This window comes from Lynx canadensis, chromosome D2 (genome assembly GCF_007474595.2).
Source record: "Lynx canadensis isolate LIC74 chromosome D2, mLynCan4.pri.v2, whole genome shotgun sequence".
Lineage (NCBI taxonomy): Eukaryota > Metazoa > Chordata > Mammalia > Carnivora > Felidae > Lynx > Lynx canadensis.
In genome coordinates, this window is record NC_044313.2 from 7251284 (window position 1) to 7260741 (window position 9458).

Consider the following 9458-nt stretch of genomic DNA (forward strand, 5'->3'; position numbering starts at 1 on the left):
GAATATTTTCCTTTAGTGATTCACTAATGCCTTTCACCGAAGTGTTGCAAGAGTGAAATCTAATTTACTATGGGAAGACCAGAGTTCCATCTCTTGATATTCATATTCATTTCTCTCACATACAGGAAAATGCACTGCACGTCTTAGATCCAAGTTCAAGTCCCTCTCCACCCCTTACAGAATCTGGAATGTTGGCCAAAACCTTAAGACCCAAGCATCTCATTAAAAAAAATTATGATAATAATGCCACACCTGTCTTTAAGTAGGGGCTAAAACCAATAACCTCAAATCCATATCCCATAATTAATACCACCAACAACTGCCAGCTTGAAATAATACCACTTTAAATTCTGCACGGAGCTTTACGTCACAGAACACTTACATTATTTCACTGAATCCTAAGAACCCTCAGGTACTTCCCCCTAACGTACCCTAGAATCTCCCTTAGGTACAAGTATATTCATTTTAATGACAAGGGATCTGGGGCTCCAGGAAGGCAAAATGACTTGCCCAGGGTCACAAAGCTTTAGCAAGTAAACCCCAGATTCTGACTCTCACTTTTTTTCCTCAATAGTGCACCACAGCCTTCCACAATTATGGCAACATTTCCCTAGAACAAAACATGAACATTAGATAACAAGACAGGCTGACTTTATAGCCACTGTCTCTAGCCACCACACAGTACTGACGCTACCTCCAAAACAAATCCAGAATCTTCGCTTTCCTCCAGGACGCCCCACCGTGCCCCCAGCCCCAGCCACCATCACCCCTCCCGCAGATTACCTCAAAGCCTCCCACCAGTCTTACTGTTTTCTACTCTATCCACCATCTTCACATAGAAGCCAGATGGATCCTTTAGGAGTGTAAACCGATCACAGCACAAGGACTTAAAATCCTGATGGTTTCCCAATCCACTCACAATTGAATTAAAATTCACCAGCCTTTCTCGACAATCTTTACATAAAAGTAGACTTCCTTCCGTTCCTTTTACCAGCGTGCTCATTCTCACATTAAGAGTTTGTATTCCAAATCTCCTCTGCCTAGAATGCTCTTTCCCCAGATTTCATATGGCCAGCTCTTGTCACTGAGGTTTTGGTTTAAATACCACCTCCGCAGGAAGATTTTCCCTGGCCGCTCAGTCACATCCACCACACCACCCTGCTTGCATGTCTGCACAGCACTTACCAATATCTGGAGTTTTTTCCCTTGTTTGCTCCTTGACTGCTCTTCATACTAGAACGTAAATACAAGCAACAGTGCCTGTCTTGTTCACATGACTATCTCAACACCCAGTATAGTTGCTTTCTGAACAGTGAATGGGCCATTACTAAATGTTGCAATTTCAGTAGCCTTTGTAAAGTGTTTTATGTAATCTACTTTCTGAAAAGCCTAAACAACTTCAGAGCACACAACAGGTGCCCAATAATCAATCTGCTAAAAGAACTTCTACAAAATCAAATGCCTTCAGATTTTCAACTTAGTAACATCTCCCACATATTCCTCCACATACACAGAGACACAGAAACAGGAGACAGACTGCTTCTCTCTTCCTACCTGTGAAGATGATCCGTTCCAAACAGATCACTCCACCCTTGTAATCGCCAGCCCCTTGACAATACTAGCTCTAGGGAAAGTGAGGCAGGGACTGGAAAGGCATGCCTTTCCAGCCTCATCCACATGCTGTAGCTATACTGAACCCTCTGGCTGGTCCTTAATCATGACATAATTTTCATGTCTCCTTCACTCACAGGCTTGCTTCTGCATAGGATGTTTGCCCACTCCCGCCCCCCATTCTTATCTGGTTTTAGAAACCTATTACTTCTTTGAAGACCAGCTTAAATGTTCCCATCTCTGTAAAGCTCTTCCTGACCCAAACCTAACCTTGTGCTAATTCAGTCACTTCTTCACCACTTCATAGCACTTACTTGTGTGAATTATGATTTTTTTCCAATGGCTGCCTGTGAAACATTCACCTTTACGTCTCTGTAAGCAGTGTCTGCTATGCGACAGCCACTTACCATTTAGGCAATAAAAGCAAGTACTAAATATTCTACTCGTATCAAAGGATGGCAGTCCAAAACAACATCAGTCAAAACCAGTTCTGCAAATTACTATAGCTTCCCTTTTGAAAACAAACTTTAGCTTCATTAAACACCAAGAAATGGATTTTTTATAATAAAAATTTATAATAACAAATTACCCACCCGAATCAAAAAAAGCAAAGGCTATATAAGTGGTGTTATATGATGTCTTCCCTTCAGGATTTCAATCGCAAGTGTACTGCCGCAACTTAACGTGCAACACCAAGTAGAGATCCCTTTCTCCATCTGCAAAATATGGACAATTTCTTCATCTATCCAGGGAATACTGTCCTGCAATAATCAGTTTATAGTTGAGAATAACTGCATTATTAAAGCTAAGGATGTTTCAGAAAATGGTGCCGGGACGACCAGATAGCCACTTCCAAAAGCACTGTTGGACCCCCACCTCACACTATGTACAAAACTTAAACTATCATGGATCTAAATGAAAAAAACTACAACTATAAAATTCTTAGAAGAAAACAAAGATGCAAATCTTCTGCACCTTGGATTGGCCAATGCTTCTTAGAGACAACAGTGAAAACACAAGTAAAAGAAAACATAGATAAGCTGGACTACATCAAAATTAAAATCTTTGGTGTAGGGGCGCCTGGGTGGCTCAGTCAGTTGAGCGACTTCGGCTCAGGTCATGATCTCGAGGTCCGTGAGTTCGAGCCCTGCGTCGGGCTCTGTGCTGACAGCTCAGAGCCTGGAGCCTATTTCAGATTCTGTGTCTCCCTCTCTCTGACCCTCCCCCGTTCATGCTCTGTCTCTCCCTGTCTCAAAAATAAATAAACGTAAAAAAAAAAAAAGTTTAAATCTTTGGTGCTTCAACGCATACCAATAAGAAAGTGAAAAAGCTCACAGAAAAGGACAAAATGCGTGCAAATCATGTATCTGACTTGTAGCCAGATTACATAAAGAGCTCTCACAACTCAAGAATGAAAAGACAAATAACCCAACTGAAAAAGGACTGGAGTAACATTTCTCCAAAGAAAATTTACAAATGGCCAATATGCACATGAAAAAATGCTCAATACTATTAGTCATTAGGGAAATGCAAATAAAAACGAAGGGATATCACTTCACTAGGATGGCAATAATTAAAAAAAACAGTAATAAGTATTCAGGATGTAGAGAAACGGAACCCTCATTTGTTGCTAGGAAATGTAAAGCGGTGCAACCACTTTGGAAAACAATCTAGAAGTTCCTCAAAGATTAAACACAGAGTTACCATACGTTCCAGCAATTCCACCTCCAGGTACATACCCAAAAGGAATGAAAACTTAAGCCCACACAAAAACTTGCACACAGATATTCATGGCAGCATACTTCATAACAGCCAAAAAGTAGAAACAACCTAAATGTCCATCAATCAATGAATGCATAAACATAAGCAAAATGTGCTATATCCATACAACAATTAAATAATTCAGCCATAAAAAAGGGGTACTGATACATGTTACAACAGGGATAAACCTTGAAAATATTATGCTAAGTGAACGAAGGCAGACACAAAAGGTGACATAGTGTATGATTCCACTTACATGAAATGTACAGAACAGGCAAATCCATAGAGAAAGAAAGATTAGTGGTTCCCAGGAACTGAGGCAAAAGAGGGAGTGACTGGTTAATGGGTACAGTCTTTTTGGGGGGGTGATGAAATGTTCTGGATAATGGTGATGGCTACACAACTTTTAGAATACACTAAAAACCAATGAATTACATACTTTACAAGGGTAAATTTTATGGTATATGAAATAAATTTCAATGAAATGGTTACTTTAAAATTAAGAAAAAGTCGGTTAAGCGTCTGACTTCGGCTCAGGTCACGATCTCACCACTCGTGGGTTCGAGCCCATGTCGGTCGGGCTCTGTGCCGCCAGCTCAGAGCCTGGAGCCCGCTTCAGATTCTGTGTCTCCCTCTCCCTCTGCCCCTCCCCTGCTCGTGCTGTCGCTCTCTCTCAAAAATAAACAAACATTAAAAATTTTAAAAAAGAAAAAAATGGAAAGCTATGCAACTGATTTCCAACAATGCTTTATACATTCAAATATTTTTTTATTTATGTGAATTCAAGCCACATAAAATTCTGACTTACCAAATGGTAAAAAACCCAAATTATGTTTTGTTGGTTAGGAGGGATTGGGACAGTCTGCCCTCAATATATGAACTCTAAAAATAAAAAATTAGTTTCTTCATTACTAAAAAGTTCAATTCACTAGGCAGCTGAAAAGTTATCAACTTTACATTCAATTTATCCGACCAACATCCATTTTAAAACGCAAACTGGGGAGCCCCTGGGTTGCTCAGTCAGTTAAGCGTCAGACTCTTGGTTTCAGCTCTGGTCATGATCTCACGGTTCTTGAGTTCAAGCCCCACCTTGGGCTCTGTGCTGACAGTGCAGAGCCTACTGGGGATTCTCTCTCCCTCTCTCTGCCCCTCCCACAGGCGCTGTCTCTCAAAATAAATAAATAAACTTTATTTTTTTAATGTTTATTTTTGAGAGAGAGAACACAAGATGGGGAGGGGCAGAGAGAGAGAGAGAGACAGAGGGAGACACACACTCTGAAGCAGGCTCCAGGCTCTGAGTTGTCAGCACAGAGCCCGACGCGGGGCTCGAACTCACAGACCATGAGATCATGACCTGAGGTGAAGTCAGACGCTCAACAGACTGAGCCACCCAGGTGCCCCTCAAAATAAATAAATAAACTTGGAGGAAAAAAAAAAAAAAAACCCTCAAACTGACGGCTCTTGTCAAAAATTTCATCTTAACCAAAATACCGCTTCCCACAAAGCAAAGAATGCTCACTGATCTGGATTTCTCAAGTGGCAAAATTACTGGTATAGACTCCACGGAAGTGCCTTTTACAAACGCAAAAAGCCTGCCCAACATGTTTGGGAAGTTCGTTAATGGACTAATTTCAGCTTTGATTATTCTAAAAAGGTTTCTGAAGCCTAAAATAAGGTTTGATGTAAACTAGTTTCTAACAAAATCAATCAATTACAAGGAAAAAATACTCTGATGAACTGGAAGAAGTTTCCAGAAGTTGTGGACAAGTTTCCACGTACACGCAGTGGATAAATCAAGACTGTTTACTGCTAAGAGACTATGTATGTATCCATAAAATACCAAGCCTTCCAAGCCTCCTACTCAGACACACACAACAGAAACACATACACCTGTTTTCCAACTACATCAGCATCCACCCATGTACCATATAATTACACATATTATCCTTGGTATACAAAAATACTATGGACCAGCTTGTTTATGTTTTCTTCCAACAGTGTTGACAGGTAGCAGTGAATCACACATTCTCCTGTGTCTCATCTGCCTCATGATCAATGACACATGCTGCCAACATCTGAGGTTAAGGATGCAAACTGAGACTACAGATTATTTTCTCCTTCTCGTGATGCTAAATGTTACCTATATACAAACATGGAATGACCTCCCTTAGTGTCCCTGGTTCCAAACTCAAACCGCGATAACTGCAGCAGACTCAAATCTGAACTACAGAACTGCAGTAGTTACATTTCTATTTGAAAAAGACATGACCATTATCATATCGTTGAGCATCCTCTACAAGAAAAGAACCACACTAAAAATAGAAAAAAACATACTAACCCCCCCCAAAAATTTTTTTAAGTCAGACGTAATTTCGGGGCGCCTGGGTGGCTCAGTCAGTTAACTGTCCAACTTTGACTCAGGTCATGATCTCATGGTTGGTGGGTTTGAGTGCCCGGCTCTGTGCTGACAGCTCAGAGCCTGGAGCCGGCTTCGGATTCTGTCTCCTTCTCTGTCTGCCCCTCCCCCACTCACGCTCGAGCAGGCACATGCTCTCTCTCTCTCTCTCTCTTAGAATAGACATTAAGAAAACAAAATTTAAAAAAGAGACACAATTTCAAGTATGTTATCTCCTAAATCATCAAAATCCTAGAAACCCCACTACTTAGAAAACTACAAACAGGGGTGCCTGGGTGGCTCAGTCAGTTGAGCATCTGGCTCTTGATTTCAACTCCGATCAGGACCTCACCGTTTGTGAGTTCCAGCCCCGCATCCGGCTCTTCGCTGTCAGCCTCCCTCTCTCTCTGCCCCTCCCCGGCTCATGCTCTCTGATTCAGAATCTCTCTCTCTCTCAAAATAAATACATAAATAAATTTAAAAGAAAAAGGGGGGAAAAAAGACTACAAACAGCATGTCCTAGAATACTTCCATAACCAAAAATACTTGGTAAAACAATGTATCCATCTTTCAATGCTGAATATATGGTAACCACAGAAAAAGAATCCATACCCATTTCTCAGAGGTCTTGAAATCCAGTTGGGAAGCAGAATAAAAGCTTAAAAAGATGAACTGAAATCCAGGCTAGCATACGCTGGTGTAAGAGTCCCACACAAAAAAAGGAGTGAATAGATAGATCTCTTGAGGCTGAACTCGAGAAAAAGACTTCTCAAGAGACAGGACTCAACTGGGCCCAAAGTAAAGAGAGGATCCATGAATAAATGGCGGAAGAGGATTTCCAACAGAAAGAAAGGCACAAAGAAAGGCCGAGGAGGGACTTCACGAGAACAACAAACGAGTTAGTTTGGCTGGAACTAAGAATGCACAAAGGGAAGAAATGAGTTAAGACTGAAGAGAACCAGGGCCAGATTACAGAGAAACCTGAACACCACACCAGGAAGCTTAAGCCTTACTTCGCATGTGATAAGGAGAGTTCTGGAAGTTTTCATGTTGTGATGTGAGGAGACGAGAGTGTTAAAACGTTCAAGATGTTATTCACCCAAAGCATAAGCAAGCACAAATATTCCAAGTAGAACAGCACATCACTGGGAGAAAACGTGTTCGAAGCCCAGGTAGAAGAGCTTATTGGGGCAGAAAGGAGGCAACAGCAGTGCTCACATGATAAAACTGAACCGGGTTAAATAAGAAGTTACAGTGCTCTGCTTTTTCCAACTCCCATTCACCTAAAGTTTCCACTTATTACAAAAGCGATGTAAGTGTAGAGCACCCGGAGCAGCCCTCACCATGTCAGTGACACAGAGGAGGCGATTTACCTCGGATAGCGTACAACTGGATTGTGAGTTCCAGAACTGGGCCAGCCCTCAGACTTAAACGTGACGCGCCTTAACCCTTCCCAGGGTACAGAGCCGGGCTGAGGCCCGGAGCAGAAAGTACAGCACCATGAATGAGCTCCCCATGCTAACCCAGGCACGCTTCGAGAGTAAATAAATGGGAGTCTCAACGCTCCGAAGCATTAATAAAAGTGATGAAACACCAACAGAAATAAAGACCCCTCCTGACATTCAAATACCCTCCCCAAAGCTTAAAAGGTGTCACTCCCGTCCTCTGAGTTTCCCTCACGGCCCAATAAAAACAATGTTATGAAATTTCAGTATAAGGAAGTGACCGCGTATCTTAAGATCCAAAAAGCAAGAGGGAGCAAGAGTCTAAGTTTCTTTAGAATTACCTCATTTCATTAATGATAATAGCCAGGAGAAGAGACTCAGCTTTATTTGCCACAAACACAGTTTAGGTGACTTTTCCCAGGCCCTTGGCATTAAACCAAGATCAAAAATCTTTATGGTTTCCCCTGGCGTATGAGTTGTACACTGAGTCATCCACGTTTGCTCAAAACGGGGGGACCCTGGAGGTCGCGCGAGTGATAAAGTCAACTTAAAAAAAAAAAAAAGGCCACAGATACAAGAACCTCTCGTTGTAGGAGGTTTCCAAGGGCTAGGGATCTCTCAACTGTACTCTCAAACAATATTTCTGTACGCTAAATTTTTTGACAACACCATAGGTCATGCGGTGGGCAAACAGACCAAAACACCGGGTGAAGAGGACGGCGCTGAACCTGGTAATAGTCTATGGAGTCACGGAAAAGGAGGCTCAGGCCACAGAAACTCAAAATTCTCAGCCAGAAGGGGTTCAAAACACCAGTGTATCTCAAAGATAAGGGGCCGGCTCAAACTTCCAGGCTGGACCTAAACTGCCCGTCCCTTGCGCTCAACGCCAAGTATTCATTACAGTCCTTTTGTCTGTGAAATAACCCGTAGCAAACCACCGCGGAGAAAATAACCAGATACTTGCACCGCACCACCGTGGTCGCGAGCGAGCAGGGTAAACAATCTTTCCCCCGGTTCCAGCTCCTCCTCCCCAGCCCACCCCCACCCCACCCCCACCCCCCCGTCGCCCTCCACCCTCATTTTCTTAGACGCGGCACCGGCGGGAGGCCACCTCGGGAGGCGGAGAGGGAGCGGCCAGAGGGCCAAAATGCAAGTTTGGAGGCCAGCACTAACTTGGAAAGATGGAACCAAGTATCACGGCCTATTGCACAGCAGGAGCGAAGCCCCCCTCACCCGCCCGTATGTGGCAGAAAAAGAAGTTGGGGGGCGAGGGAGGGAGGGGGGACTCTGGCGGAAGAGAGGTGGCGGGGCAGGCGGCGCGGCCAGCCGCGGCTGATCGATGGTGGGTAAACAAGCGCGGCGGACCCACCCTCCCACAGCCCCGGGGCCTGTCCCCGCACCGAGAAAGCCCGAGATGGGAGCGCGGCGGCGGCGGCCGCCCGGGCCCCCTCCCCTCGCCCGCAACGCCGCCCCAGGGGGCGCGGGCGGGCCGCCCCGGACACCCGGCGGCCTGCAGGGAGCGAGGGGCCGGGCAGGCCGCAGAGGGGGCCGCGAGGGGCCTGCAGTGGGGCGCCCTCCCGGGGCCCGGTTACCTGGCGGCGGCGGCGGCGGCTCCTCCAGCTCCTGCTCCTCCTCCCCGTCCGATGCTCGGCGCCCGGCGGCGGCGGCGGCGGCGGCGACTCCCCGAGCAGCCCGAGGCGACGAGCCGAGCCCGGCCCCTCTCCGCCTCCCTCCGTGCCGCCGCCCGTCCCGCTGCTGCCGCCTCCGCCCTCTCCCCTCAGTCAGGACATGGTCTCCGCGGGCCCGCGCGCGGCTCCCGGCTACCGGGGGCGGGGGACAGAGGGGCGGAGAGCAGGCGCGGAGGCGGGGGGCACTCCAGGGGCAAAGGGGGAGGGGGCAGAGCGACGGGGGGTAGTCGGCCTCGGGCGCTGCGGCTCCTAATGGCGTCGGCGAGGGGCCCCGGAGCCAAATAAACCCCACGGCGAGCAGCACAACGTCAAGGCCCGACCCCGCCGCTCGCTGCCCTGTCATTGGCCCGGAGGCCTCCAGCGGCGCAGCCAATGGGAGACCGCCTCTTTCCGGACGCAGGGGGCGGGCCGCGGAGAGGTGACGTCATGCCGGCGTCCGGCCCCGATTGTGAAGCTCCGCCGGCGGCGCTGCGGGCGGGCGGCGAGGTGCGTGGCACTCCGGGAGGCGGCGGGGCGGCGCGGCGTGCGCGGGGCTGGGGGACGCGGGCGGGGCGTCCT

General features: G+C 46.5%; 1 protein-coding gene across 1 annotated transcript in view; it reads right to left on the reverse strand.

Annotated features, from left to right (window-relative positions):
* The window catches only part of ZRANB1 (zinc finger RANBP2-type containing 1), a 61588-nt gene extending 52404 nt beyond the window's left edge, over positions 1–9184 (reverse strand). The window contains exon 1 of the mRNA XM_030334403.1: positions 8805–9184. The gene's annotated coding sequence lies outside the window, so the exon portion shown is untranslated. The remainder of the gene's footprint in view (positions 1–8804) is intronic.
* Between the last annotated feature and the right edge of the window lie 274 nt (positions 9185–9458).